The sequence below is a fragment of the Chanodichthys erythropterus genome, chromosome 13 (genome assembly GCF_024489055.1).
Source record: "Chanodichthys erythropterus isolate Z2021 chromosome 13, ASM2448905v1, whole genome shotgun sequence".
Lineage (NCBI taxonomy): Eukaryota > Metazoa > Chordata > Actinopteri > Cypriniformes > Xenocyprididae > Chanodichthys > Chanodichthys erythropterus.
This window is the reverse complement of record NC_090233.1, coordinates 1,884,276-1,901,792: the sequence shown is the minus strand read 5'-3', so window position 1 is coordinate 1,901,792 and position 17,517 is coordinate 1,884,276. Positions and strand designations below refer to the sequence as shown.

Below are 17,517 nucleotides of genomic sequence, written 5' to 3'. Positions count from 1 at the left end.
TCTTCTATCTAGAAATTTGGCAAATAGTCTTAGAGCTGAAACATGACAAACCAGGGCCCAGATCAGGACGCAGACAAACTGGCTAAACCGACCGTCTGCTAGCCGCCTCACGTCACAGAACTCAAATAATTCACAGCACATAGAAACTCTTTCACCTAGATATTATCACATAGAGACTGTGTCTGTACCTCGAACTAGTAAATACAAAAAACTTCCGAAACCTTTTAAGGGTAAAAATTTAATTGATGTTCAAAATATGAAAATCACAGATAAATCAGATAAACAAATGATAAAGCTTGGGTTACTGAATATTAGATCTATTTCTTCAAAAGCACTTATTGTAAATGAAATTATCACAGACAATAAACTAGACTTGCTGTGTTTGACAGAAACCTGGCTAAAACCAGACGATAACATTACTTTAAATGTATCTAGTCCTCAAGGTTATGATTATCGACACAATCCTCGACAGAAAGGCAAAGGGGGAGGTGTTGCTGTAATTTATAGTAATATATTCAGAATCACTCAAAAGAATTTCAAATATAATTCCTTTGAAGTGATGGTGCTTTATGTAACATTATGTAAGTTGACATTTGTGCTGGCTACTGTATTCAGGCCACCAGGGCACCATACTGACTTTATCAAAGAATTTGCTGATTTCCTATCAGAGTTAGTACTGGCTGCAGATAAAGTCCTTGTTGTTGGTGATTTTAATATCCATGTAGATAATAATAAAGACGCATTTGGATTGGCATTTGCAGACATTTTAAACTCTACTGGAGTTAGACAACACGTGTCAGGGCCCACTCATTGTCGTAATCATACCCTAGATCTAATACTGTCGCATGGAATTGATATTGATGCTGTTGAAATTCTACAGCAGAGCGATGATATATCAGATCATTATCTAGTCTCGTGTATAATACAATTAGCCAAGGCTGCAAAACCACCACCCAGCCATAAATATTGTAGAACCATCACGTCCAGGGGCGTAAATCGCAGGGGGGACGGGGGGGACATGACCCCCCCTATCCGAGTGCTGTCCCCCCCAAAAAATATAATTAAATACCACTCTAAGTATTGTAAATAAATGATATATTTTTAAAATAATTGTGTAAGAAGTAAAGCAATACAAACGCAAACAGGCGTTTTAAGTTTAGAAACATTTTGAGTCACCCCTCCCTTGCCTCACAGTGGTTTGGTCCACCGCGCACGTCACACTCGTGCGTGTAGAAATCCGGCGGCGCCGGCGGGAGAGAAGACAGACGGTAGTTGAGAGGAGCTCTAGTAAGTAGGCTGTTAAGGCTATTTTATTCAAAAACATCGCATGAAGTGGTTATTTTTGCTTTAATGCTGACGATGCTGAGTAATTAGTCATAACAAAAAAAGCAAGATGATAACATGATTTTTTTTTTTTCCGTGAGTCCGCTATTATAGCAATTATAATGTTACCTAGCGTGTTTGGTAGCTTGTTTACAAAAGCTTGTTGGATACTATGTCACCCACACCAACAACAATTAACAGTGTGATAAGAATATGTGAACTGTAATAAGGCTAGAAGATTTACTGTTGTGTGTTGGGTTTTGCTCAAAGTATATTCATCGTATTTTGGTGACTTGGTTGTAAAAAACTTCAAAAATATTCCAATAAATAAATGATTTTGAATATTTTGGTCAATTTAGTAAGTTTTTTTTTATTGAACCAAAGAGAAACATTGAGCATAATGGCAGTCTACATGCTACACTAATAATAGTAGTAAGGTTTTCTTCTGTGTAACATTACATATATCCTGGGGTTAAATTGGGATTTCTTATGTGGGGGGGCTCTGTGGTTTCAGGCTTTCGAGGAGTGCACATGAGTATGCAAAGCCTACAAAATCTTATCAATTGACAAACTAAAAATAAGTCGACAGAGCCCTCTGCTATGAACACTAAAATGCAGATCAAAATCATTCTAGATGTTGGCAGTGTGCAAAGCTACATCTGATAACAAAATCTTTCTGTAGGCCTAAAGGAGAGCATATCAATACAAAATACAGGGTATTGTCCTTTGGACAAGTAAATTGGTCACCTCTCCGACCAAAAAAGTTGTCTGGAAAAAATTTGATTTTTTTTTGGTGTAAATATAATTTATTCTGAAGCTATATTCTCAACAGTGTTCCGTCAGCTTTTGCATATTTATATCTGCATATTTGTGATATTTACCCCAAGGGCATTTTTCCCCCTAATCTTACTTCATTTTTTTTTATTTTTTTTTTTTACATTTGATCAATAAATTCAATAAGAAAAATAAAGCAGGACTGTTATGAATCAAATTAAATAATTTACACTGAAAAATTACAACTGCATTAAATAATGTTATGATATTCTTTAAATATTTTTGAATATACAAATAAGAAATGTTGGGAAAATTTAAACATGAAACTGAACTGGCAGTAGGTGGCGGCAAGTGACCGTCCTAGTCATTCATTCAAACGATTTGTTCAAATGGCTGATTCATTCAAGAATGAGGCAGGTGTTTTGGAATAGGCTATTACTGAATCTTTGACTCAACCGATTCGTTCAAAACGCTGAATCATTCATTAATAAAATATTTATTATTAAATATTTATATTATCCATTATCAATCGCCACTTACACTAAATTTAATAGAATCATGCTTGCGTTTTGGTGATTCCCTAACTATTTTTGTTATTGATGTTTTAATCAGGACAAATAAAGCTCTCTTTCTCTTGCCCTTTCAAAAAATTAAGCGTTAATGTCGAGCCCTGATAAGCATATGTGCCGGGGCTCAGCCCCGGAAGGCCCCGGCTCAATTTAACCCCTGCATATATCCTTTATAAGTAAAATTATGGCTGTATTATTTGTGTCCCCTTCAAAAATTGCTCTTGAGAAATTTTATGTTTATTGTCCCCCCCTACTGTCCGATGAAATTTACGCCCCTGATCACGTCTACCACTAAAGATTGCTTTATAAATAATCTCCCCGAGCAGTTTCATCGACTTAGTATACCAGACAACTTAGAAGAACTCGATGCTGCAACAGAAACTATTGGCTCTCTCTTTTCCAGCACATTAGATGCAGTCGCTCCTTTACGTCTAAAGAAGATTAAGGAAATCCAACGCCGTGGTATGATGAGCACACTCGGGCTCTAAAACGAGCTGTTAGAAAAGCTGAACGTAGTTGGAAGAAAACAAAACTAGAAGTTTTTCGCCTTTCGTGGAAAGAAAAAATGATTGAGTACAGAACGGCTATAAGAAATGCTAGATCTACTTATTTTTCAAATCTCTTAATAGAAAACAAACATAATCCTAGGTATTTATTTGACACAATGGCTAAATTAACTAGAAACAGAGATTCAACTGCTGACGTTTCCATAGAGCACAGCAGTAATGGCTTTATGAACTTCTTTACTTGCAAGATTGATAATATTAGAGAGAAAATTAAAAACATGCAACCGTCTACAGTTTCGCTTCAGACAGTGCACTGTAGTGTCCCTGAGGTAAAACTAGAATCATTTGCCACTATAGGAGAAGAAGAATTATCTAAACTTATCAAATCATCAAAATCAACAACATGCATGTTAGACCCAATGCCGACTAAACTACTGAAAGAAATGCTTCCAGAGGTCGTAGGTCCACTTCTTGATATAATTAATTCTTCCTTAACACTAGGATACGTGCCAAAAACCTTTAAGCAGGCTATTATTAAACCTCTTATTAAAAAACCTCAACTAGATCCGAGAGATTTAGTAAATTACAGGCCAATCTCGAATCTACCTTTTCTGTCAAAGATACTAGAAAAGGCAGTTTCAACACAACTGTGTTCCTTTTTAGAAAGAAATGGAATCTGTGAGGATTTCCAGTCAGGATTTAGACCAAACCATAGTACTGAGACTGCTCTCGTTAGAGTTACAAACGATCAAACGAAGTACTGCACAAAGAATTTCAACAACTCCGCCACAGCCTGGAATAGGCTGCAGCCAACAACAAATTGACACGCTCACGCAAGAAAACAGTTTGCTTCAAAACTCCGTTACAACTCTCACAACGCAACTGTCTTCTGTTACCAATCAGCTCGCTTCCATCACCTCCGAAAATAAAACAATGAAAGAAACAATATTGGACTTACAAGCACGCAGCATGAGGGACAATCTAATTTTCACCGGCGTCGCTGAATCACCCACGGACGAACCCGAGAAAGCAATCAAGGATTTTATGGTCAAACAGCTCAAACTCCCGACAAAAACTGTTAACAACATCACTTTTCACCGTGTTCACCGTCTGGGAAAAAAACTCAATAACGCCACTCGACCCCGCCCAATCATCGTTAAATTCGAACATTTTAAACAAAAAGAATTGGTTAATCGACAAGGCAAACAGTTAAAGGACACTCACTATGGACTCAACGACCAGTTTCCACAAGAAATCATCCATAGACGTAAACAGCTAATCCCCATCCGCAAGCAAATGATAAAAGAAGGCAAAAGAGCAATACTTACAGTGGACAAATTGTACATTGATGGACAGTTATTCAAAGACAAGGACATCACCCCCTGGCTCTACTAGAACCCTTTCCACAACAATATCATCCCAGCCATAATATATCTTCATTTCTTGTATCTATAATATAATGCTATGTCTCGCTGCACTATAAAGTATGCACTTCAGTCACTTATGTTTTGTTTTTCAAACTTTGTATTTTTTGTTTTATTATGTGCTTTGCTGTAAATGTTCATGTTTGTCTAGTGTTATGTCTTACTGTTCTTTTTTTTTTTTTCACAACTCATTTACAAATATATATGTCAGTATAAAAAATATTAGCCCAACATGCAACTCAAATTCATAACCTGGAACATCCGTGGCATTAGCTCTCAGACAAAAAAAAATAAAGTTCTCAACTATTTGGATAATCTACAGGCAGATATATGCTTATTACAAGAAACACCTTGCAGATTCAAAACAAAACACCCTAAGATCAGCACGATTCACTCATAATTCACTTATAATTCAAAACAAAGAGTAGTATGTATCTTGATAAGCAAAAAAATTAAATTTGTTCATAATACAACTATTTCAGACCCAGAAGGACGCTTTATTATCATAAACATAACAATTAACAATAACCCGGTAACAATTGCCAACATTTACGGCCCAAATTCAGATAACCCTGCCTAACACTTTTTTTTCTTCCATTTCAGATCTTTCCAACGGCCTGGTAATTATAGGAGGAGATTTTAATAACGTAATTGACCCATCACTTGACAGATCCACAAGTAATAAAAGACACTTGCAATCCACTGACACAATAATACAGTCCATGAGAGATTTTGGCCTTGGCGATGGTTGGAGGCTACAACATCCAACTGACAGAGAATATACATTTTACTCTCCAGTCCATCACAGCTACTCTCGCATTGACTTTTTCCTAACCAGCAATTCAATCTTACCAAATATCTCTGAGCACAAAATCTATTCCATCAGCATCAGTGACCATGCCCCAGTAACATTCATATGGAATCCAGCTAATTTACATAAACACATCAGTAGATGGCGCTTTAACATATCACTCCTTAAAGACCCAGAGTTTGACAGTTATCTTAAAAGAGAGTGGACATCCTTCCTAGAAATAAACGACTCGCCAAAGTTATCCGCTTCATTACTTTGGGAAACAGGCAAAGCAGTATTACGAGGTAAAATCATTTCATTCTCCATCCATAAAAAGAAAATAGAAAAACAAGAAGAAATCAGACTAGAAAATAAAATAAAAGAACTTGAAATATTACATGCAAATAACCCAACAGAAGTAATATATAATGAATTAAGAAAACAAAAATTCCTGCTAAACGAAATCATAAATAAAAAAACTCAATTTCTAATTCATAGACTCCGTCAAGAAACCTACCATCATAGCAACAAATCAAGTAAATATTTGGCCAATCAGATTAAAAGAAACAGAGAAAAAGCAACAATTGCAACTATTAAGGACTCAGCAGGGAAGCCTACCAAATCTCCACAAGGAATAAATACAATATTTCAAAACTTTTATGCTAAACTCTATTCATCTGATAATAACACAAGACAAGACGATATTAATTCATTTTTCAATAATATTCAACTCCCAAAACTCAACACCGAACAAATAAGCGCACTAGATGAACCAATCATAGAAAAAGAACTCCATATTGCCTTAAGTCGAATGCCAAACAATAAAGCACCAGGACCCGATGGCTTCCCTGCTGAGTTCTATAAACATTTCTGGTCCATTTTATCTCCATTATTCATCAGAGCAGTAACGGAAATAAAAGAAAATTCAAGAGAACCGGTGCACATGAACACAGCCAATATTTCACTTATCCCTAAACCTAATAAAGACCCAACACTTCCGTCAAACTACCGACCTATATCTCTCATCAACGTAGACATCAAAATAATCAGTAAAGTTCTTGCACATAGAATTGAAAAAATTATCCCATTCATAATCCACCCGGATCAGACTGGTTTTATTAAAGGTAGGCAGGCATCCAACAACACACGCAGACTATACGATTTAATCCATTATTCATCAATACAACAGGAAAATACCATTATAGTCACTTTAGATGCAGAAAAAGCTTTTGACAGAGTCAATTGGAACTTTTTATTCACCACATTACAAAAATTTGGCTTTGGTGAGTCGTTTATTAATTGGGTTAAAATTTTATACACAGCACCATCTGCCACAGTCACAACCAATGGACTAACATCACAAAGCTTCACACTGCACAGGGGGAATAGGCAAGGATGCCCACTCTCTCCTTCTTTATTCACCATCTTCATTGAACCCTTAGCAGCAGCCATCCGTCAGAACCCACTCATCAGAGGAATCCACACACCTCAAACACAACATAAGATTAGTTTATATGCTGATGACATTTTACTCTTTCTGCAAAATCCTCAATTATCTCTGCAAGAAATAATTAAAACCATTGATTTATACTCTACAATATCAGATTATGCAATAAATTGGAATAAATCCGCAATTCTTCCATTACATCAAACCAAATGGGATGTGGTAGCCCAGGTATCACCTATTCCTCTATGCACAGGACACATTAGGCTTATTTAGGTGTTAGGGTTTCCTCCAGGTTGTCAGAGCTGACTGGACTCAACTTCACTCCTCTACTGAAAACAATAGAAGACGACCTTCACCACTGGCACAACTTACCACTTTCCATTCAGGGCAGAATAGCTATAATAAAAATGACAGTGCTTCTAAAAATAAACTATTTATTCTCAATGACCCCAACCCAACCCTCTCTCAATTGGTTCAAATCTTTAGACTCCATCATTACCCGATTCTACTGGAAAAATAAACCCCCTCGGATAAAATTAAGCACTTTACAAAAACCCAAATCCCTAGGAGGATTAGAAGCGCCACATTTTTACCATTACTCACTAGGAAACCAACTTCAATACATATATAAATGGATTCACCCCACTCAATCAGACATTATATGGCTAGACATAGAACAATCACTCTGCGAAAACTTGCACATATCAGACATCCCATTCCTTAGCCAGTCCATTAAACGCCACCCATGTTTCAAAGCATTGACAATAGCCTCTGCTCTGACAGCCTGGTGGAAATATCATCAAATCACAAACTCCAATCAGGCCCCATCTAAACTCACCCCACTCTGGAACAACCCTGATTTCACAAGTAACAAAAAAACACTTAATTTCCATAAATGGGCACAAAAGGGCATCACACATATAAATCACATCTTTCAGTCTAACAACTTTGTTTCATTCTCCTACTTAGTCCAGGAGTACGGTATCGGGAGCAATCAATTCTTGAATTATCTGCAACTAAAATCAGCCGTGTTATCCAAAATCAACAATAGAACTATCAATCTTCACCTTCCTACCGCATTAGCAGATTTAGTTAATATATCCTCTCTGAAAAAATTACTTTCCAAAATATACAAAATTATAACTAATTCAAATAAAACCTTAACTTTACCAACAATTAAATGGGAAGAAGACCTTTCGATTGCTCCTGATACCGACTTCTGGACTCAAATTTGTAAAAATATTTATTTCATGACTAAAAACGCCAACCTTCAACTCATACAGTACAAGACTCTTCATAGAACACACTACACTGGGGAAAGGCTGTCTAAAATGGGATTCACATCAGAAATTTGCTCACATTGCTCACAAAACTGCCCAGACACATATATCCACGCCACATGGCACTGCCCACCCATTAAACACTTTTGGAAAGACGTCACTGAATCCCTGTCCCGCCTCATAGGCTGCCACATCCCATTATCCCCCTCCCTCTGTCTACTGGGCGATCTATCAACTCTCAATCAGGAAATAACAAACAAAAGGATGCTTCTTGTAGCCCTAACCATCGCCAAGAAAACTATCTTCTTGAACTGGAAATCCCGAAACACTATTCACATAACGCACTGGAAAAATTTGCTCATAGACTACATCTCTTTAGAATATTTTTCATCTCATTACAACTGTATATCGGAACCACAACACTCCAGATCAGGCCTCCTTCAACTATTACAAATCTGACACACTCATCCTGTTCAATCATGCATTCATTTATTATTACACATATTTATACAAGGTTTTAGTAATATTGTGAGTATTTTCATTATTATTATTATTATTATTATTATTAGGGGCCAAGCACCGAAGGTGCTTAGGCACCTATTGTTATTGTTGGCGTTCCGTACGCTTATTATTATTCTTCTTCTTCCGCTCTTGAAGTCTATGGCAGCCCATAGAACCGCTTGCGGGAAAGTTATGAAATTTGGCACACAGTTAGAGGACAGTCTGCCCTTTGTCCATAGCAAATTTGGAGTCTGTAACTCAATCCCTTTAGCGCCACCAGCTGTCCAAAGTTGCACTTATGTTTATGTTAATAACTTTTGAACCGTAAGGGCTAGAAACAAAATTCATGAAAATTTAACCAGATCATCTTCAGAGCATGACAAGAAAAAGTTATGGAATTCAAGTCAATTCCTCAAACCGTTTCGTAAAACAAGCGAATGAATTGTGCATAGTGCTTGCGAAAATGGACATAAAGCTGTATCTCCACAACGCTTTATCGTATACAGACCAAACTTGGTACATGTCATCACAAGCATGACCAGAGGCATCATGCAGTGTTCCGGCGCAGTGCCACCTACTGGTGCGGAGATATGAAAAATTGTCATTTTTGCTTATAACTTCTGATGGTTTTGTCCAAAAATTTGGTCTCGTTGGATTCGGGGAAACAAGCCGAGTCGAACGATATCCAATTTTCCCATATTGGCAATTTTGGCCGTCAGCCATTTTGAATATTGTGCTAAAATGCTGTATTTTACGAACGCATTAGCGTATCTTTACGAAACTCGGTATGGGTCATCAGGACAATACCTTGAAGGAGCCTGGGAAGTTTCGGACCAGCGCCACCTTGTGGTCAAAAGTTATAACAAAATTTACAAAAATGCTAATAAATTTTGACTGTATTCACCAATTGTAATAAAACCGGTCTCAGTAGATTCCTTGGGTGATGCCGAGAACACGGATATCAAATTTGCTATAGTTGGCTGAACTTCCTGTCCACCATATTGTTTTTCTTTAAAAACCTACTTTTTCGAACTCCTCCTAGACCGTTGCTCCAATTTTCACCAAAATCGAACCGTATCATTTTCAGACCATGCAGACAAAAAGTTATGGATTTCAAGTTGATATGTCAAACCGTTTTCGTACACCGGAGCAACAAATCTGAGGCATGATGAAAAAGGACTCTTGAAGCTGTATGTCTGCAATGCTTTGACATATTGACACCAAACTTTGCGATTGTCATTGTCACCTCACTCTGACCATACCACATTAATTTGGTCACAGCGCTACCTATTGGTCGAAAGTGATGAAACAGTAAATCCTCATTTTTTTTATCATTTATCAGCTCTTTTGCCTAAAATTATCTTAATAGGTCTTTAATTGCTCACTGTTGCAGTTGGTCTGATGCTCCCAGCCGTGTTGGCTGGCTTCTTGTGCCGTTTTTGTGCTTGGCCCCGTAATTGCTGCTTGCAGCTATATTTATTATTGACATTGTTGTTATTTTACAGAAACATTTAGCAGTACTGAAATGATGATGATGTGATGATGTTTTGCTTGTTTTGCTTGATATAAGGATGGTAATGGTATAATGTATATTTTTAATAATTAAAAAATGAATAAAATAATAATGTGAATAATAATATAAATATCTAAAACATAAAAATATAACCAAATCAAACCAATACCTAACATATACCACACATGATTTTAATGCACCAAATGATGATTTTAATGCACCACCTCAGCTTAGGCATACCTACAAATAGTAATTGTACTGTGAATGAGAAGGAGGAGAAAAAAAAAGAAAAAAAAAAAAGAAAAAGCACACTGACACAGAAACTAGGAGAGGTGTGGTATGTGTTAAGGTATGTGTCATGATTTCATTATAACTGTTAATAATAAAAATAATAATAATAATAATAATAATAATTATTATTATTATTGGTATCACTGTCCCGTCATCGCAAAACATCATCATCGCCATCTTTAGCATTACTAATATTTTTTAATCACTATTGTTGTTATTATTATTATTTATTAATTTTATTATTATTGTTGTTGTTATTAATGTTATTATATTGTTACTATTGCAGTTGTATTGTCAATACAAAATTATGTCCATTACCATATTTAGTATTACAATTATCACTGTTGCCATTATTACTGATACAAATGTTATTGTTGTTACTATTATTATTATTATTATTATTATTATTGATTTTACTTTTTCTGTCAACACAAATATTTTCATCACCATCTTCAGTATTAGTACCACTTCTGTTATTATTATCAATGTTATCTATGATTGTTACTGATATTACTACTGCCGTCAACACAACTTATCATCACCATCTTTAGTATCATTATTATAGTCATTACTGTTATTACCATTACTGATACTACTGTTGCCAGCATCACAAAATATTATCAATATTAATGCTATTACTGTTTAAATACTTCTACTATTACTACTATTATTTGTCATTTCTGCTTAGTTTTCATTGCTGTTACTATCACTGCTGTTTTATTGTTGTTTTTGTGTTTTGTTGTTGTGTTTTGTGTTCACCCTATGTTGTAAGTTTTGCACTCCTAATAAAAAAAAAAAAAAAAAAAAAAAAAAAAAAAAAAGAGTTACAAACGATCTACTCTTATCATCTGATCGTGGCTGTATTTCTCTATTAGTGTTATTAGATCTCAGTGCTGCTTTTGACACTATCGATCATAACATTCTTTTAAAAAGACAAACTATATTGGCATTAGTGGAATTGCTTTGGCATGGTTCAAATCGTACTTATCTGACCGTTATCAGTCTGTAGTAGTTAATGAAGAGATGTCGTATCGATCACAGGTTCAATATGGAGTACCACAAGGCTCAGTACTAGGACCGTTGCTCTTCACTCTGTACATGCTGCCCTTAGGAGAGATAATTAGGAAGCATGGTGTTAGTTTTCACTGCTACGCTGATGATACTCAGCTCTATATTTCCTCGTGCCCTGACGAAACCTACAAATTCACAAAACTAACAGAATGCATAGCTTTTTGCATAGCTGGTTTGAAACGTTGCTAAAACAAATACACTCATTTAAAAAAAATACACTAACGAGCACTTGGATAAACTAAATGCTGGATTTTCAAAAGTATGTGAAGTATGCGAAGTCCACAGCATATACTGACACTGATTGGTTGCTTTACATGTCAATCAGACAGTCCTTGGATGATGAAAGCTCCTATGGAGTCCAGACCTACTGCCGTCAGTCTAAAGGTTTGGCTACATGAGACCAATTGTATGAGTCCTCCAAAACAGAATTAGAGAGTTTAAAATAGCATAATAGGAGCACTTTAATGTACACTCTTGCATTGCTAAAACTGGAAAAAAACTGTGATAGAGTTTCAAGCTATTAAATGGATGAGCTATTATTCATGTAGATAGCTATAAATTTTGCCTTTAAGTAACTTGCTCAGCAAGATTCTTTCAAAACTGTTGCTTGGGCATTGTGTGATGGAAAATTAAGAATCAAATCACTAAACATCTGAAATTAGTGAGGGTGCTCTAGTAAAGTACCATAAAGAGAATGGCAATGTACAGTGAGACATTTAAGATTATTTACAAGTCATTACTTTTACAAATAACTAGAATGGAATATCAAAAATGTATTGATACTTTTATTTTTCTTTTAATCTATTAAGGCCTGTACACACCGGGATGAATATCGCACGCATTTATCGCCAGCATTTTTCGAGATGTTTTTTGTGTTCATACCCAAGCGATTTTCACTGGCTATGTGCAGAGTGAAAGTGCAGATTCACTCCCTGCCAGTATGTGGTGGCTTAATGGTAGTGCAAATAAACATATTTATGATATTAATAAAGTTAAATAAGATAAAAATGCAGATATTAAATGGCATATATATTACATATGAGAGATAGTAGTCAGAAACATTAGAGCAAATAAACATATTTATGAAAGACATTCTCGACTATATTTCTTGAATTTAAAAGAAAAAAAACTGTAAAAATACAGAAATAACCTACCCACTGGTGTGGCCAAGAAGTGGCAGAGCACATTAGCGTGCGTCAATCAGCTCCCTAGTTCACTGGTCAGGCCACGGTGCACAGATACACAACATAGGAAGCTAGGGAGCTGTTTGAGACGCAGGGATAGTTTGTAGGGGTCTTCCTCCTTTACTTACTTTCTCTTCGTCATCTTGGTATCAATGTGTGCTCAGCAAGACCGTTTTGTGCTTGAGTGCCAGCAAGTCATGTTTTACTGTAACTTCAGCATCTCCAGGCATGTGAACAAAAGCACCACGCTCATTGGTCTGCCAGTTTTTAACGCGGCGCGTCAAACCAAAAAAACTAACCCAAGGTGTTTTTTTTTTTTTTTAAAAATGACGCTTTTATGCCTCGCGTTTTTTGCCTCGGTGTGCACACTCACATTGGCGCCCTTTGTTTAGTTACGAGGTGTTAAACGACTGCGATAATCGTGCACGATATTCGTCCCGGTGTGTACAGGCCTTTAGTCTGCATTTACATTGCGCGTATATATTTTGACATGCCATATTTTTGTCACATGCTATATCATGTCAATTGCAATGTCAAGAGTGACTCCTGCGTTTATATTTAGATTTCACTTCTGAAATTTTACAGCGTGTAACTGGCCCTCGGTCCTCTTAGCAGCATTTTATGGTCTCTAGATGTCCTTTAACAACATGAGGGCAGATCCCTTGAGCACAGCAGATTGTCGGGTGAACAAGAACATTCCAATATACAAATAACATTTCCTTCGATTCCTCCGTCCACGTTTTCTTTCCTTGTATCCTCCTGTAACAGTTCGTAAATGTGGGAAGAAGGAGGCGGGAACCGGCGAACATTCAACAAAACTTTAATCCAAAATAAACAAAGAACAAAACGAAAGTAATGCCGGCAGACCCTCGCGGACGTCTGCCGGCCACCCAAACATAACAAAACCAAAACATAAAGTCCAGGCCTGGTCCTCTCTCGTCCTGCACGGTAGTCGCTCCTCCTTTTATGCTCCCGGAGCTCCTCCGTGAGGGACTCAAGGCCGGTGCGCCTCCCAGGTGAAGCTCATTAACACTCGCGCCACCGGCCTCGCGCCGTTCCCTCACGGCTCTCGCCCGCCCTGGTCGCCACACCTCCCCTCACAAAGGAAACGATTATGCACAAATAAGAAATGAGAAGCACCCATAAACAGCTGCCTCATTCTTGAATGAATTCAGCCATTTGAACAAATCATTTGAATGATTGACTCACTTATTAAGAAGGTCACTTTACACCAGGTTTATTTGTATTTTCAAAAAAATATTTAAAACAATCTCATATCATTATTTAAATGCATCATCAAATTTAAGAATTTAAAATGAATGCTGTGCTTCTCATTTAAAAGGCACTCTAAGCGATCTCACGCATTTTTAGGCCAAAACATTTTTTTTTGTCACATACAGCAAACATCTCCTCACTATTCGCTAGCTGCCTGTCCCCTGAACACACTGTAAAAAAACGCGGTCTCTGTAGTCGCCACAAGCTGCAAAAACGGACACAAAAGCAAACTGGTGCAGCCTGAACCACTGAACACAATAAACAGCGCCCAGCCAATAACCGACAAGCAGCGTCAATACGCAAGGTACTTACATTTTAAATGCGCATTTATGTCTGTTTCAGGAAGCACAGAGGGGAAGGGCAGGAGGAGTAGGAGGGAGGGTCTAGCTAGCAATTGCATTAAATTAGATTTGATGAAACCTGCAGAAACCCTGGTAACACATTTCGGCTACTTTGGCCATTAGGCTATCTAAATGATTTGACAAATATTTACACTAAAAGATATTTTTTCAACTAATTATTTTTTATTATTATTTATGTATTCATTTTTTGTGGACTGCACTGACACTGTTTGATGAGAACTGAACTAAGCTGGACAATGAAAAACTTTTTTCTGCAGAGCTGCTCTATAGTCAACTAATTTATCAATGGAACTGCATCATCACTGAACTGACTTCAGTTGAACAACACTATTGTCTTTTTAAGGCTGCTTTACAGCAGAATTGTTTTCTTTTTGTATCATTCAATCATTATTTTCCTGATCATTGTAAAGCTGATTTGAAACTATCTGTATTATATAAAGCATTAAAAAAATAAATGTCTTCACTTGACTTGGACTACTGAAAGTTTTTTTTTTTAATGTAATTTTTTTTTTTTAATGTCATTATGCACATTCACTAATATTTAAAACGTGAATTTATGCCATTTTTTCACGATTCACTTTGTAGTTTGCAGAAGCTGTTCTAACAGGGGGTAGTTTTATGTTTGACGACATAGATCTGATTCGCCAAGACATAGGCCTGTGCCTGCTACAAGCGCTTATATAACACATACTTGCTGAATGTGTGTGTGTGTGTGTGTGTTGATATATTTATTTCCACAGAGGACCTCTCTGATGTGGGGACAAATATCCTCACACAGAATAGACAGAAGACTCTTGGGTCTGTTAATCAGCAAATTGTTCTTTGAATTTTCACCTTGCTTTAACCCTTTTGCGGTCTTCATTTAAGGGACTACATTCGTGGTCTTCGGGGTCTCTGGAGACCCCAGCAACAAAATGCAATTTTGTAACAATATAATATATTTTTTAAAAACCAGTGTAATTTTATTCTGTTTTTTACTCAACATTTGTGCAGTTTTCGGAGGATTTGTGTTATCTTTTAAATTTACATAAATAAATTAAAATATTTTTAAATATTATAGGTTTTTATGCAAAAGCAGCTTTTTATGTAAAATTCACTTTATAAAAGGCCCAGATTTCTAACTTTTCATTCATGTGGATAACATGGATAATTTGACGGTTTAATGTAAGATTTTTGCCATCTTTTGGAAAATGAAGTGAAGTAAAATGGCTGTAGATGGCTGCAGAGCTCCACTATTCGCTATGTGCTATTTTAATGACTGAAAGACATCTTTTCACAAGTTTTTTTTTCAGTTGAATTCAAATCTAAATGTTATGAAATTACAATTATAACAATAAAAATTACTTTTTATCAAAGTTTAGCATTTTTTATACTGAAAAAAAATCAGTTTTTCAATAATATCATCAAAAATGTAACCCACAGAGACCCCACTTAGAAACTGGACAAAATCCATTCTCAAAATCAAAAACAATGCACAACACACATAGACGTGACATGAAGAAATTAAGAAGTGGCACACTTCCAAAAATGCAAAAAACATCCCCAATACAAAATGGACATGCTCACACACACACACGCGCACACAAAAATAAAAAAAAAATATTTTATTATTTTTATTATAAAATTATTACTGAAAGACTTATTATTGGGCGATTTTGCCCTGCATAAAAAATGCTAAACTTTGACAAAGTAATTTTTATTGTTATAATTGTGATTTTATAACATTTAGATATGAATCCAACTGAAAAAAAAAAAAAAAAAAAATTGTGAAAAGACGTCTTTCAGTCATTCAAATAGCACATAGCAAATAGTGGAGCGCTGCAGCCATCTACTGGTAAAAGTGATAGTTTTTTTTACTTTTAAAACTGCATTTTTCAAAAGTTGGGCAAAAATCTTACACTAAACCATGTCAAATTATCCATGTTATCCACATGAATGAAAGTCAGAAATCTGGGCCTTTTATAAAGTGAATTTTACATAAAAAGCTGTTCATGCATAAAAAAATCTTTTTTTTAATTTATTTATATAAATTTAAAAAAAATATCACGAATCCTCCAAAAACTGCACAAATGTTGAGAAAAAAACAGAGTAAAATTACATTGTTTTTAAAAAAAATATATATTATATTGTTAGACTGGGTAAACCCAGCCTGATCTGCCGGCGATTTGATTTCACCTGAAAAAACATTCATTTCTACTGCTTCTGTTACACTTTTGCAGGAACCAATCACAGACTGGCTTATCCATACTCGCTATTGGCGGGTATATTACGATGGCGATAGAGAAGTGACAGCAAGCACAACTGTCAATCCAATTCCTTTTAACCTCTCAACGATGTTGAATGACTTCTTTAGTTTAGCAAAAAAAAAAAAAAAAAAAAAAAAAGTCGGTTGAAGGACTATCCAATTGCGGGAATAATGCTCGTTGATCACGCCTGTTGTGCAGCAGAAAATACATACAGACTCCCCAGACCAAAGTTCAATTTTAAATTGAGCTTGGTCTGGTGATAGCCAGGCAATTATATTGTTACAAAATTACATTTTGTTGCCATTTTGTTGAAGACCACAAACGTTTTCTTACACCAACATAAAAACAAGATATCACTCCATTTTTTTTTTTTTTTTTGTAGATCTTAAAAGTGTTAACCACCGTACAAAGTCTCATACCATTTGGACAAAGAGAACATTTTTTTTTTTATTTGAGCAAACATCATTTGCGGGTCAAAAAGACCCCAAAATCCGCACAAGGGTTAAAACATGTGACTGCTGCAATTGAATGCATCACTCTGAAAGTGTTTTAACAGACCAATATAAAAGAATATTTTGTTTGTCATGGATGCCAAGGCCCTTAATTTTTTTAAGCTTTTTTTGTTGTTGATTTATGTCTTGTGTGTCCATCTTCAGAGAACATGCACTCTGATAAAGCTTATAGTGTGTAATGCATTATTGTTCTGGATTATCCAATGAATAAAATGAGGGATAAAGATGTTTACCTTTTGGTTGGACACATCAATACCAATGTCTAATTGGCTAATGCTGGAGCGGGAAGACTGCCACCCGTATTCTATGGCCGCGGTCCTACTAGCTCCGGCCGCGGTTAATAAGTCCCTGTATAATAACAATCCCATTATTCATAGCATGATCTGTACTTGGAAACAAATCAAGACCACTTTTAATCCAAAACCAATCTCTCTTCTGTTTCCCATCAC

General features: G+C 36.0%; 1 protein-coding gene across 7 annotated transcripts in view; it reads right to left on the bottom strand.

Moving 5' to 3' along the window:
- The window catches only part of LOC137033815 (transmembrane protein 272-like), a 77,798-nt gene that overhangs the window by 27,333 nt on the left and 32,948 nt on the right, over nt 1-17,517 (bottom strand). The window contains exons 2-3 of one of the 7 annotated variants that reach the window (XM_067406139.1): nt 17,302-17,416; nt 11,412-11,524 (exon numbers count right to left, since the gene is read on the bottom strand). The exons of 2 other annotated variants lie outside the window; for them this stretch is intronic. The gene's annotated coding sequence lies outside the window, so the exon portion shown is untranslated. Of the gene's footprint in view, nt 1-11,402; nt 11,525-17,301; nt 17,417-17,517 lie in introns of all 7 variants that reach the window. 4 more of the 7 variants (XM_067406137.1, XM_067406141.1, XM_067406140.1 and 1 more) reach the window with 4 other exon arrangements.